Source organism: Camellia sinensis, chromosome 13 (assembly GCF_055761805.1).
Source record: "Camellia sinensis isolate YWXY chromosome 13, ASM5576180v1, whole genome shotgun sequence".
Taxonomy (NCBI): Eukaryota; Viridiplantae; Streptophyta; class Magnoliopsida; order Ericales; family Theaceae; genus Camellia; species Camellia sinensis.
Genome location: NC_138973.1, coordinates 24,306,969 through 24,322,016, shown reverse-complemented (window position 1 = coordinate 24,322,016; position 15,048 = coordinate 24,306,969). Strand labels below are relative to the sequence as shown.

Genomic DNA, 15,048 nt, shown 5'->3' with positions numbered 1-15,048 from the left:
AGTTAAAATAAAGAGTGATTGGAGAGCATAATAGCTAAGGCAATTAGATAAAATAAGTAGTGTATTATTTTTGTACTTTTGCTAGCGAAAAATGAAGAGCATGGTTGGAGTTGCTCTTAGTTGCACTTGGTTTTTTGTTTTTGTTTTTATTTTGTTTTTGTTTTGTTTTTTTGTGATTTATAGAAGATACTCTTGGATCAAGAACTTAACTCAAAACATTGGTATTAAAGCTTGGTTCACAGAAAATTAATCGAGTTCGAGAACAGCTCAAGTTGAGCTTGAGTTTGGTTCCTTCAATTTCAGAAACCCGAACTCCAAAAAAAAGAAACTCGAGCTTGAATGGAACCAACTCAATTAAGCCCAGCTCCAGCTTGTACGTGAAAAGGAAAAAATCAAACTTAAAACTAACTTGTGGATCAGAAACATAGGAAGCTGCACCTATACCTGGATTCGGACTTGTGTGTTTGAGTGGTGCACGGTCAACTGTTTTGGCCCGGCAGATTGAGTAAAAAAGGCCCCTAAAACAAAACACACAAAAAACGCAACTTAATATATATTTCAGTCAAAATTTTTGAAAAAAAAAAAAAATCTCGAACGTATAACCCAATATCTCAAAAGTTAATAATCACCAAAACCATCTTAAAACAAATCTTAAACAAAGGTGCATATACTATCGAACAAAAATACAAGCAAACCTCCAAAATAGATTTCTTCATAATCAAATAAAAAAAAAAAAGATGGTAGTTCACCACTTTACATAAAATTTCACTTCGTTCTCTACATTCTCCACCAACAAACCTGAATCCAAGGCATGCCTGTGTCGATAATCAAAATTAAACATCTACTCTTCACCTTTGCCACTTTCTCTCTTAAACAAACAAGATTCAGGCAATAAATAACCAAATATATACCAAAACTTCACATTGGTAGACTTTGGACAAACTGTGTAACATTATGCTGAAGTTTAAAGGGTAGATGATGACCTAAGAATGATTACTAAAGAATGATTACGAGCATCTGAAAAGGGTGACAATAGAGTAATTAGCTGACACAAAAAAAAAAAAAAAAAAAAACAGAAAACAAAAAAACTGTTGACAAACAACTTAGAGTAATTTGTGCAAATATTGTGTCATGACAAACAACTAAAAGAAATTTAGACTGTATTTGGATAATGGATTTAGAAAGAAAAGGAAAATGGCAAGGAAAATGGAGAAAAAAATTAGTTTATATTCATTCACTTTTTTCCTTTCCCTCCACATATCCTTACCTAAATCATAAATCCAAACAATCTTAAAAGAACAGCTTAGAAACAATTTTAAACTGACAATCCTGGCAAAATATTGCACGGAAAAAACATGGCTGGGAAAACACAACAAACAAAATCTCAGCAATAGAAAACCTTTCAACATGACAAGAGATACAACATAGTAACTTGAAGTGAAATCCAACTTACCACAAGCAGCAGAGATGCTTATGAATCTATCTCCCCATTCACCAGAAGTTTATTATTATATTATTAAAGTTAAGAAAAAGAAGGGTATATAGACCATAGGAATTTGACCAGAAGGTGCAAGTATATTTTAGCCTTAGGCTTGGTTTGTTACTCTTTTAGTTCAGTTCAAATTCCTATAGTCTATAAGTATCATAGAATTTCTTCTTAGAAAGTCAAAATACTCAACGCTAAATTGCATTAACTGTTTTCTAAAAACCGATAAACTACCTACAAAAACCAGACAAAATTTTCTGTGTCACCGATCTAGATCAAATTGTACCAGATCCTAAATAGATTAAACATAGCTGGAAGGAAATTATGGGGATGAGTCCATTAGGTTAAGTCAATGGATTTATGAATTACATTTGCAATACCTTCTATTTGAAAAGAAAAATGAGGTAGTTTAGAAAAGGGTATGGCTTCTGTCACCGTGCTGTTGGGCCCGTGGAGGCCCACCACGGGTCCCGTTTTGATAATCTGAACCATCCAATGTGTAGAATTCGTCGAGTACTATATGTCTGAAAAAAATCATATTGATCGGATATCGATAGTTATATGATCAAATCAGTTTCGTATTAAAAAATTGGACGGTGAACAAATTAACGGTTGACAAAAAACTGTTTTGATCACATAGCTATCGATATCCGATCAACGAGATTTTTTACAGGCATATAGTACTCGACAATTTCTACATATTAAACGGTTCAGATTATCAAAACAGAACCCGTGGTAGGCCCCCACGAGCCTAACAGTACCGTCCAGTCCGATGGACAGAAGCCATACCCTTTAGAAAATACGATGAAGATGACCATTTCCCTTAGCACCCGTCTGTGCCTAAGACGTAGATCGCTGGATACGAGGAGATCCCTGCCTTCCATTTGAAGCAGGCAATGAATGTCTCTTCTTAATGTAAATGTCCTTGTCTTGCACATCTGGACTTGATCTCGGGGAGCTAGTTGCTAGAGCTTTGGCTCTCGCAGATTCTGTCGCTTGCATGTAACTTGGGAGAGAATTACTACTATTACTATCTCTTGGTTCCTGATCAACATAATCAGGTCACCTTGAACCAAAAGAATTACATTGCTTCCCAGTTTTATTCTCTTTAGGTAACCGTTCCAAACTGCTCCTTGTGACAGAATCATGGTTAGACCTACGTTTCTGGTTAGATGAACCTCTTTCACTTTTAGTCCTCTCAGTTTTCACTGAAACCTGACTAAAAGGTGTTACCTGGAATTCAAGGACTGTCATATGGCTTCTTGGAGATGCTTCTGGTGATGACTTGTACATTTTATGACCCGTCTCTGAGCCCAGTTCGATTTGTACATTCGGCTGCTCCTGTAAGGAATCTACAACTGTAACAGAAATGACAGGTTTGTCATTAGCACCATTAACGTCATCAAGTTTCTCTGACTGCACCAAGATGGAATAGGATGAATCGGATCCTGGGATGGTGGTCACACCATTGGCTTCAATATCCAGGGTCCTAGTGATATCAGGATTGCTATTCCCTTTCTTAGAAAGTATGGCTTCCAGCTCAACACCCGTAGCTCCAATCTCAGAACTTTCTGGGGAATCAAGAGTGGAAGAAATAGAAAGTTTTGTCCCACATTCAGAGCCACCAACTTTAACCCTAGAGGTATGCAAAACCGAGTTCTCTGCCAGGCCAATCTCCATTGTCCTGACTGCATTGTCCATGGCATATGAAACTGCATCTGAGTTTGATTCGACTCCAACATCTTGACTGTATGTACTGGTTGATCTTGCAGAATTAGCAGTTGAGCTCAGCTCTTTAAATTTCAACTTAACAGCAATAACTGCAGGGTTAGTTGTCTTTCTCATTCCAAACACAAACTTCTTCCCCTCAGTCTCCACTTGTTCTGGAGCAAGACTTCTCACAGAACATGCAGAATGTTCATTCGCCATTTCAGGCTTACTATTAGATTTAAGCTCCATCTGAGAAATCGAATCTGATTGCTTAGTTTGACTAGGAAGCAAATCCAATGACTCTTTTAAATTAGATGTGCCTGAGTTCTCAGGTTGAGGTGGCTCCAGATTATCACTTATAGTAGATGAGGCTGGTTCACATGCTTGAAAGACAACGTTGTCAGCATCACAAGTCCTTAGAAGGCACTACTGTTTCCCTGATAGTGGCCTTCAAATATGTTGACTCACAATCTCCGGATGGAAATTCAGTTTCCATTTCACAGCCAGAACACTCATCCTTGTCCTCCTCACGTTGCTCCATTCTTAACCCTGGTTTCTTTGGATGTTCAACTCCCATTGATGAAACAGGCATCCACCTCTCCAACCATTTCCAAGATGAATCAGATCTAGAAGGATCACATTTAACGTGGATATGTTTGGTCCTTGGTGTTGACTCCAGTAGCTTATACAGAATAACAAAATTAGTTTCAGTTCAAAAAATGCATTGTGAGATTGATCACCTGCAATATAGTTGCAGGTCAATGGAGAAAAAAGATAGAATTTCCTTTACCTGATGAGCAAACTTGTTCTTAAAGCAGCTTCTCAATGGAAGTGCACCTTACATTTGGTTTGGCTAATAAGTCTCCCTTTTCCTGAAACAAGCGATGGACAATCAGACATAATAATTGAAGGTGAAGGCTTCAACAAAAACTATCTGTTCAATCAAGTATATTCAAAGATGATCTGTCGAAGCATGAAAAGCTACTAACCTCGCTTTCATGAAATGAAAATTAATATAGAAATACAAATCCAAAGGTTCACAGGATAAAAGGGGGAAAAGTCATAGGTCAGACTTGCTTTATGGACATTCATTACTAAGAACCTTGATCAACATCCATAGGCATTTCCTAAAACCTCATCTTGAGGACTGTCTCAAGTACTTTCAGAACATTCACTCAACTGACAATTCAGTACTATTATATATTGAGCTCCTCAATTCCATTTTCAAATTAGATAACGATTTTGAAAGTTTTAACTAATTAAAGCACTTCCGCTCAGCCTACAATTCATCAAAAACTAATTATTGGAAAACAAGATAAAATATAAGATGGATAACAAAGATGAGTTTTTCCTTCGAATCAAAATGAACTGAAAGATGTCAAATTAGCTCGCTCCCTATATCTATTCAAGATATTGCACGTGAGTGCAATAATTGATGTACTTAAATGTCTGCATTGCTGTGCACACATTTTGGTACACTGTATCCTTCAGCAAGTAACGAGCATCAGATATCCTGGAGAATTTTTTATCATCTCACAATCAATAGTGAATCTAATTTGGCAAAGAGTGATGTCTCAAGTTGATAGCTGGTGTATGATCTCCAGTCAAAACATTTGAACATGACAAGAGGCAACCCAAGACAGGTCACTGACCCAAATTAGAGCATTACCAAGAGCTTTGAATTGTGATCGTCTTTCACATGATTCCCATCTAGTTTCCCGTCAGAAGAAACGCGAGATTGACGAGCACGAACAAGGGTTTGCATTTTGACTATGGCTTGAAGACAGTGTAGACTTCCCACAGCTTGCCTCCGAACCAAATGCCCACGTACAGCAGCTTGCAACTTAACTACATTCTTAAGCTTCAGCAATTCTCTCTGAGCCTGGTAAACACATTTAGGCAGGGAAGAAGTTAAAGTTGCTATTTGACTGAAATTCTAAATCTTAAAATGGAAAAAAGTTCCTACCAAAAATCCTCTGATAGCAGCCTGGATGATAACTATAGCAGATTCATCTGGGTCTACATCATGCATTGTGTCATTCTCTGTAGCAACTCTGGTATCAGACACTTTCAAATTCGCTGAAGTCGACAATCGGGGTTTCTCATCTGTCCATCCCATTCAGAGGTTTTCTCTTGAAAAGCTGTGTTGGGTCGAGTTAGTAACTTGACAGTAGCAGTTTCTGGGCCATCCTTATTCAAAGAAATTACAATGTTGCTTAGCACTCGATGCCTGGCAGCTATCTTCTGAAAACTCCATCCGCGTTTGTCGCTTGAACCCTTGCTCTATAGAAAAATTCCAACAACAACATTCGAGAGAGAGAGAGAGAGATGGAACCTAATTTCGCCCATCTTTAGATGGATATTACATGATTTCCCAGTTTTAAATTAATTAAAACTTTCCTCATCAAAATTCTAACCCTTGTTCCTCCCTGAGAATGATTTTATAGACCAGGCTAATGGACAATGCGGTTGATCACACCACAATATAGGTGAACCTCCCTTCACCCTATCACTCCACTTGGGTGGTGAGAAGCCTTTCCCACATAGGATGGTTGTGACAGTTTAAAATCATTTAAACACGAAATGCGTCTCTCGCAAAGGGTTTGTATGATGTATCCATTCACTGTTGTTGCAACCTTTTCAAGAACCACATCCCTTGGTGAATGGGTGCCTCAACAAGTATAAATAGGTGGATCCATTGCAAAGGTGCTAAAAAAATTCGCTCTACTCCAGACATAACTCTGTGTGTTATAAACACCCTCACGAGATATTGGTCTCTCTAGGACCATCACAAACGACATTTAAGGCACTTACGCCATGTTTGTTTGGGTGGACATGAGCTTGAGATCGGATTAATAGTCCAATAAAATTATTAATCCGATGTTTGGTTAAACAATTGAAGTACGGACTAATTATTTTAAACTTACTATTAGTTAAGATAGGATACATAATCCAACGGATTGGTAGTCATAGGACTATTAGTCATAGGAATGCTAATTTAGTCCACCCAAACAAACATGGCCTTAATGGATTTGTAGTTAAATAAAAACAAATTTCTATATTCCATTCATTATTAAATGCAATGCAGTGTTTAAGAAACAACTTTTTTTTTTTTTTTTGGTGGCAAACAAGCAATCAATTGTTTGTTTTGTTGTTTGTGTGCACGCGTGAGAGAGAGAGAGAGAGCATTAACTATATAAACTGCTAGTTTTTTGTTTTCCATAACAAGAAGAAATGTCTAGGTTTTCTTATCAAGAAAAGAAATACAATATAAACAGAAGTCTACTAATATAGAATGTAACTCTAAACATGCAAGTAAAAAGCATAATTCATAGAAAAATGAAGAATCAACTTTGCATGTCATTACTTTAATCAGGTATCACTTGGTACTACCGTGTTTTTCTGTACCATACAAGTACTCTTTCTTATTCCATCTTCATTTGTGTGTAAGATATATGAATTAGCATAGTACAAGAATATAATGCCTCCACTAGCATTTTGGAGGCCAAGTTTATTAACTATGACACTTTCAATAAATGAACCACAGGTCTTAAGATTGAGAGCATAATAGCATGTAATTTGTGTGTTTAACGCAACACAAATAATAAGGAGGCTGTTGACAGATTATTGAAAACCTCACTACTTAATTATTGATTGATCAGTCATATAAATACACAAGGAAATAACAAGAAATCCTACAACCTAGGAAGTGGTTACAAACTGAAACTATATTTATGGAAGATAGCTAAGTACATTTGAAATACAATCTGCTAAGAAAGACTAAGTCAAGCAAAGCAGTTTAAGAACTACTGATTTGGTGTTATTATGCCCCCGCAAGATGGAGCGCGGGAGAGCAATCCAATCTTGTGCTTGAGTTGAAGAAAACGGTGGCGGGGAAGAGGCTTGGTAAGCGCATCAGCAAGTTGATCTGCAGAAGAGACATGAGCGACACGGAGAGAACCAGTTTGAACCTGATCCCGAATAAAGTGAAAATCGATGGCAACATGCTTCATGCGCGAATGAAAAAGCGGATTGGAACTGAGCTGAGTTGCTCCAACATTATCACAGTAAATGATAGGGCAGCAGGGCAGCGAAATGCCTAGATCAGTCAAGAGAGAGCAAATGAAAGTAAGTTCAGCAGTTGTATTGGCAACGGAGCGATATTCTGCCTCAGTGGAGGATCGAGCAACAATGCGTTGCTTTTTAGAGCTCCAGGAGATTGGATTTTTACCAAGATAAACAATATAAGCACATGTGGAGCAAAAGTTGTCCTTGTCCCCAGCCCAATTAGCATCAGAGAAGGCTTGTAGGCTAAGAGAAGAGTCAGAGAAAGCATGCAAACTGGGAGGGGAGTCATTGTAGATTTGTAAGCCATCATCAATGGTGCCAACCAGATAACGCAGGAGGCGTTTGACAAAGGACCAATGTGTAGTGGTTGGGCAGTGCATAAATTGAGACAATTTGTTCACAGCGAAGGCGATGTCTGGTCGGGTTATTAGCAAATATTGTAGGCTCCCGACGACCTGGCGATACTCAGTTGGATCAGACAGAGAAGAGCCCGAGGTTAACATGAGAGAAGGACTGGTTGGCATGGGAGTAAGAACAGGTTTGGCGTCTTGCATCTTGGTTTGAGTGAGAAGATCCTGAATATAACGCCTCTGTGAGAGTAACAAGCCATGGTTGTTTGGGACAACTTCAACACCCAGAAAGTAAGTCAAGAGCCCAAGATCTTTGAGTGAAAATCGCTGAGCAAGAATATCAATAAATTGATTGACTTTGGTAGCATTGTCGCCCGTGAGAATTAAATCATCAACATAAACAAGGAGATACATGGTGTGGCCATCAGCATGAAAGACAAAGAGAGATGTATCAGCATATGAATTCTGAAAACCAAAGTGGAGGAGAAAGGTGCGGAGCTCCTGGTACCACGCCCGGGGGGCCTGTTTTAAGCCATAGATTGCTTTTCGGAGTTTGCAGACATATGAGGGGTTGTCGTGATCAACAAAGCCAGGTGGCTGGGACATGTAGACAGTCTCGGAGAGGTGACCTTGAAGAAAGGCATTGTTGACATCAAGCTGCCGTAAGGACCAGCCACGACTTACAGCGAGACTGAGAACAGTGCGAACAATTGTTGGTTTGACAACTGGACTAAAGGTGTCGTGGTAGTCGATGCCAGGGCGTTGGTGGAAGCCCTTTGCAACCAAGCGAGCCTTGAACCTGTCAACAGAACCATCAGATTTACGTTTAGTTCTAAAAATCCATTTACATCCAATTAGATTGTGAGTGGTATCCGGAGGAACCAGTTCCCAGGTGCCATTCGTGACTAAAGCATCATACTCTTCAGACATAGCTCGACGCCATTTATGATCTTTGAGAGCTTGGGTCAAGGTGGATGGTTCAAGGTCAGCACTATTGGTTAATTGGGTGTGAAGATTCAATTTGGTGATGGGTTTGTGAATATTGTTTTTGGCTTGAGTAGTCATGGTATGGATAGGTTGAGGCAACGGTGGGTCTAGTGGTGGTGGCGGTGGTGGGGAATTGTGAGTGGTTAATGGTTCAGGGAGTGGAAGTAGAATATATGTGTGGGGCCGGGCTGGTGATGGTGAAGTTTCACTGGGGGAAGACGGCGGGGCGTCCACTGTAGATGACGGAGTGAGTGGTGGTACCAAAGACAAGGAGGGAATTTGAAGTGGTGGAGGGATCCAAGTGGCAATAGAATCGGACGAAGGACGAGAGGAAGGAGCAGAGAGACTAGTGAAAGGAAACACAGACTCAACAAATCTGACATGCCGAGAGACATATATTTTGGAGATGGATGGATCAAGGCAGTAGTAGGCACTTTGACTTAAAGAGTAGCCAAGGAAGACACAAGGTTTGGAACGAGAGTCGAGTTTGTTGAGTGCATATGGTCGAAGCCAGGGATAGCATAAACAGCCAAACATTTTGAGTTTAGAGTAATTGGGAGCTGTTGCAAAAATTTGTTCATATGGAGAGAGGAGGTTTAAGGTGGGTGTGGGCATGCGATTGATTAAATAAACGGCGGTGGCGAAAGCATAAGCCCAATATCTTAGAGGAAGAGATGCATGAGTTAGTAGTGCTAATCTAGTTTCGACAATGTGAAGATGTCTTCATTCAGAAAAACCATTGTGTTCAGGTGTGTGAGGTGGGGAGGTGAGATGGGAAATGCCATTTGTTGAAAGAAACTGGGCAAGCGCAATATATTCACCACCATTGTCAGAGTAAATTGTTTTGATGGTTCTGTCAAAGTGTTTTTCCACAAGTGCTTTAAATCTAATAAAAACATCTTTCACGGCAGATTTTTGTTTAAGAGGATAGAACCAAATATATCTGGTGAAATGATCCACGAAAATGACATAATATTTAAACCCATCAGGTGATAGAACTGGGGAAGTCCAAACATCAGAAAAAATTGTTTCCAGGGGTTGTGAAGAGACAATTATGGATTGAGAGAAGGATAATTTGTGGCTTTTATTACATAAGCAAGCATTACAGGAAAAATCAGTGGATAAGGAAGAGGAGAGATCAAGTTTATTGTTAGACACAATTTGTTTTAGAATGGGAAAAGATGGGTGTCCTAATCGATGATGCCACTCGGATGCAGTAGTTTTGATGCTGGAAAAAGCAAGCAGTGGTGGAGATACCGGCCACTCATAAATGCCATCTTTAGTGTGGCCCTGCAGAAGTGTTGCCCTCGTGTGAATGTCCTTAACAAAAAAAGTAGTTGGTAAGAATTCAATTGAAACATTATTTGAGGTGCAAAATTGAGAGATTGAAATGAGATTTTTTTTCATAGCAGGTACACAGAGGATATTATTCAATTGAAAAGTGTGAAGAGGTGTTTGAAGAGAGGAAGAACCAGTATGAGTGATGGAGAGACCCGAGCCATCGCCGATCATAATGTCATCGAAGCCATTGTATGGAGCATGCATGGAGAGGTTGTTTAGATCAGCTGTAACATGGTGAGAGGCACCACTGTCCAAGAGCCAGGAGGTAGGACTGGGATTATTGGTAGCATAATTAGCCCGCGGTTGCCATGGAGTAGCAGAGTGATTGTTCGAAGCAGGGCGAGTACTGTTGAATGTGTTAACGGGGACTAGCTGATAGGAAGGGCACCGTTTGGCTGTATGACCTTGAATTCTGCAGATTTGGCAATAACCCAGATATGGCCGAGATGGATAAGTTCCTGGAGTTGTGGGTTGTCCGCTGTTTTGAGCAGTAGGATACCTGGGTGAATGGCTATTGGAGGGACGCCAAGAATTATTGTTGCGGCCTGAAGATGCAGAGGAGCGCCATGTTGGTGGAGGTTTGCTAGTAGGATTAGCAGTGGTAGGAAACGAAAAGGGGTCTTGTTTGGGAGTGATCACCGAAGCTTCAAAATTAAGCAATTTTTCATGTAGTTCCTCAAATGTGATAGGTGTGTCTCGAGCTTGGACAGCACGTGTGAGTTCTTGGTATCCATCGCCAAGGCCATCAAGTATGTGGTCTGTGAGGTCTTCGGCATGCAGTGGTGTTCCAAGAAGAGCAAGCTCATCAGCTTTGGCTTTTATGGTTTGCAGGAATGATGTGACACTGTCAGAGCCTTTGGTGATCATCTTGAGTTAGGTCTTGGCCTATTTGATGCGGCCACGAGAAGGCGTGGCATAGGTGGTGGCCAAGATGGTCCATGCTTCGCGAGCTGTCTTGACTTGAGCAATAAATGGTATGATAGTGGGGGAAATGGAGCCAATGATGGCATTTAAGATTAACTGGTCCTGCTGTAGCCAGAGGATGTGATCAGGATTGGACTGAGTTGTGCCATTTTGTGTGAGAGTAGCTGAAGGACATGGCTTAGAGCCATCAATATAGCCTAAGAGATCATAGCCAAAGAGGAGGGTGTGAAATTGTAGTTTCCATGAGAGATAGTTGCTGGAAGTGAGTTTTAGAGGTGTCTGGGTAGCAACATTAATGCTGATAAGGGTGTTATGGGATGCATTGGTGTTTAAAATGAATGGTGAAGGGTTGGCCATGGCGGCGCAAGATAACAAACAGAAGGGGAAAGGAGAGAGAGAAACAAATTTTTGGAATTTGTTATCTCTATTTATGCTCTGATACCATGACAGATTATTGAAAACCTCACTACTTAATTATTGATTGATCAGTCATATAAATACACAAGGAAATAACAAGAAATCCTACAACCTAGGAAGTGGTTACAAACTGAAACTATATTTATGGAAGACAGCTAAGTACATTTGAAATACAATTTGCTAAGAAAGACTAAGTCAAGCAAAGCAGTTTAAGAACTACTGATTTGGTGCTATTAGCTGTTATTGGTAGAAGTCAATGCAAAATTAGTAAATGAATTACTCAAGTGAAATGTTGCCATTTCAACCTGATATTCATATGCAACAGTTCTATACATAGCTTCTGTCCTTCCATAGTCTAGTATCCACTTTAATTGGTTGCCAATTACATGCCTAAGTGGCAAAGATTATGCAAGTTACATGCAAAAACATGCTAAATTGTTGTCAGCTAATGGACATGAAGTCATGAATTTGAACTTGAAGGCTTGTACTTCCATACCTAAAAATGTCTTACTTTGCATCCCATCAATTTAAACAAACAGTAAGTAACTTAGAAGAGCAATCCTAAACTGTTTAATAACCAGGGGAAAAAGCTTTTGCTAGATCAAAAGCATCAAATCACTTGGGGCCAATTCAAATGTGGATCAAGATCCTATCTCAATCCCAATATTTGTGAAACCTTCAAAAAATTGCCAAAAACATCACAGTCAAATACAAATGCCGTCAAATCCCTTAAACATCGAATACTCAAGATTCTAATCACTTTCCTTTACCGACATTTTCCCAGCAACCAAATATAGAGGGTAACAAAATTAAAAAATTAAATTGTAGATCAGAGATACCTCAGAAGCATCGATATCATCGTCTTCATCGATGGCATCGCTACTATAGGTAATGATCTTGAAGCAAGATGCAACGGATCTTCTTGTTGACACCATAAATCTGCAATTTTATTATTATTTGTTATTTATATAATTGAAAGACATGTGGCAACCTCCTACTCATTTGGAGGTTATGAGAAGTTATGAAATGTGAAAAGATGATGGAGAACAAAGTGAAAAACATGGAACACGAAGTGGAGGTTAAAGGAAGTTATGGAAGAGCATGGAGTATGAAATGGAGGAGGTAGAAGAGTGAGTAGTTTTAGCTAGCTTTTTCGTGCAAATGTTTGCCTAGAAATAGCCATTCATGGCTACATTGTAAAGATCCAGAACTCAAATCAAAGATAATTGATTTCTATTTTTCTTGTCATTTATATTTCTTGCATTTTATTTTACGCATTTCCTTTTCGAAGCATTTATTTTCAGCACTTCATTTTCGAAGCATTTCATGCACTTCATTTTCAAAGCATAGGAGTAGAGGTAAGTAATTGTTACTTTGATTGTTTATTCAATTATCCCGATTGTTCACTCAATCATCTTTCTCCGTCTCCCTCATTCTTCTGTTAATTTTTCTTTTCTTTACACTTGGCAATTTTGAAGTCCTCTTTATTGAGGCAAAAGAGCCATCAACACAATCGCTTGATAATTGGCTTAAATTTAATTTGTAAGGATTTTTCAATCCTTACTGGCACGCTCGCATTTATGATATTTGCCTTCGTAGGAAAAATAAGCCAACAATTTTTGGCACGCCCATTGGGACGTCAAGTGTAAGAAATGAAAAATAAATTGAATTCATCCATTCTAAATAGCCTAGATGAAATCTTTTGGCGTAAACAAAAAGTTTTGAATCTTTAAGAAGAGATCCATTTTCTTGATGAAACAAACTTCCATCCATTACAATATTGTTTGGTAGAAGAAAAAATACACCATTAATTGGAGTAATTCATCAACTTGATATGAAAATTTGCCAATAGAGACATGAATTATCAACTCTTTTTGCCAAGTCTTTAACGACCGAATTTTGTGGGGTTTTACAAAATGTTTTCAAGTCATTTGTGATTGAAATTAGTGAAAATATAATTTCATCAATGGCTCGGGAGGTTCAAGAGCTCGTTTTTAAAGAGTCAAATTATGAAATTAACATAACGAAAGAGTTTGGCTAAGAATGATGTTCCACGCATGGCTCGGGGGATCCAAAAACTAATTTTTAAAAAGTCAAGTCATGAAAATAACATACCTATGGGGCGATTTTCATAAGCCATTAATGGCTAACATGGAAAAACAACCCATTTTGCCAAATAATTATGAAAATCAATTCGGTGAAAGTCATGTTTTTAAACCAAATATGGTCAAGAATAATGAACAAGCCACTATTCATGAATTCAAAAATTTTGACATTTTTCAAACTGTCAAAAAGTATGAATTTTCATGGTCATACTATACAATGACTTTTGTTGTTCAAAATCCATTTTGGATTTGTGGATTACATCAAACGTTGACTTTGATGGAATGACTAACAAATAATATTTCGTTATTGCAATATATTGGGCAAAAATATGGTTATTAGTTGATCCACAAAACCATCACCATTTGATTTTGTGGTTACCTTCGAAGTATGTCCCAAAGCACTTCGAAGCATGTTATTAAGAACAAGTGAGGGTTGTTAAACCTCTTTTTAAAGTGTTACCCAAAAGACAACCTAAGAGAGGGGTGAATTAGGTTTTTACAATTAAAAATTAATAATACCCTAATAAAAATTATGACTAGCACAATAGATAAATATAGTGAATGAAATAAAAATAATTAAAACAAGTGTTCTAATAACTATGTCAGTTAATGATTTTAGCACAGTGAAAATGTGAAATATTGTTACAGCAATTTAAATAAAATAAAGAGATAAGGGAGAGAGAGACAAACAAATTTATAGTGGTTCGACTTCAACTCGGCCTACATCCACTCCTCAAGCTTCACTTGAAATTTTTCACTATCTTTTAGCTTCACAGGGGTGCTAGGAACCTCTTTATAAATGGAGCAATCCTCCACAGATTTTACATAGACTTCACAAGCCTAAACCCTTGCAAATCTTAGGTGATTCACAATCACTCTCAAGATTTCAAGAACACAGTGTTTGCAACACTTTTATAAGATAAAATGATATTTTTGCTTTCAAAGAAAGCTTACAATAAATATCTCTCAAAGATAGATATATAAAATGTGGTTTTAATTTTTCTGATATATAAAATGAGGTTTTAATTTTTCTGTAAATCTCACACAGGAAAGATGAGCTTAGTGCTATAACACTCAGTGTATAATTTCTGAGAATAGATGTGAGTGATTATAGATTAAAGAATGTTTTCAGGATTTTTTTGTTAACTTGTTTACATTAGAGGTTTTGGTATATATAATGAAAATTATAGCCATTTATAGCCGTTGTAGTCATTTGAATTTATAGTCGTTTATACCCGTTGTATTTTCATCATTACCAATTTGAATATTTTCTACTCCATTATTACAAATTTGAATATCTTTCACTTGAACCTTTTGAACTTTTTGACCTTTTGAACTTTATAGCCGTTTTATAGCCGTTGTACTTCCATCATTACTAATTTGAATATCTTCCACCTGAACCTTTTGAACCTTTTAGCCTGCTGCTGTGCTAGGCTGTTTGAACCTTTGTTGTGGGCTGTTTGAACTCCTGATTTAATCAAATATTAAATACATTCTAACAACATTTAGGATCAAGGTTTAGGTGAGAAATAATGGGACAAAATAAATTTTGATTCTATTTTTCTCTTTCAAATAAAGCATCAAAATAAATTTTGATTCTATTTTTCTCTTTCAAATAAATCATCAAAATAAATTTTGATTAAAAAATAATTAAATAAAT

At 37.9% G+C, this 15,048-nt stretch overlaps 1 pseudogene; it reads right to left on the bottom strand.

Annotated features, from left to right (window-relative positions):
• Positions 1–187: 187 nt before the first annotated feature.
• Positions 188–12,218, bottom strand: LOC114262715 (protein IQ-DOMAIN 32-like; annotated as a pseudogene).
• Between the last annotated feature and the right edge of the window lie 2,830 nt (positions 12,219–15,048).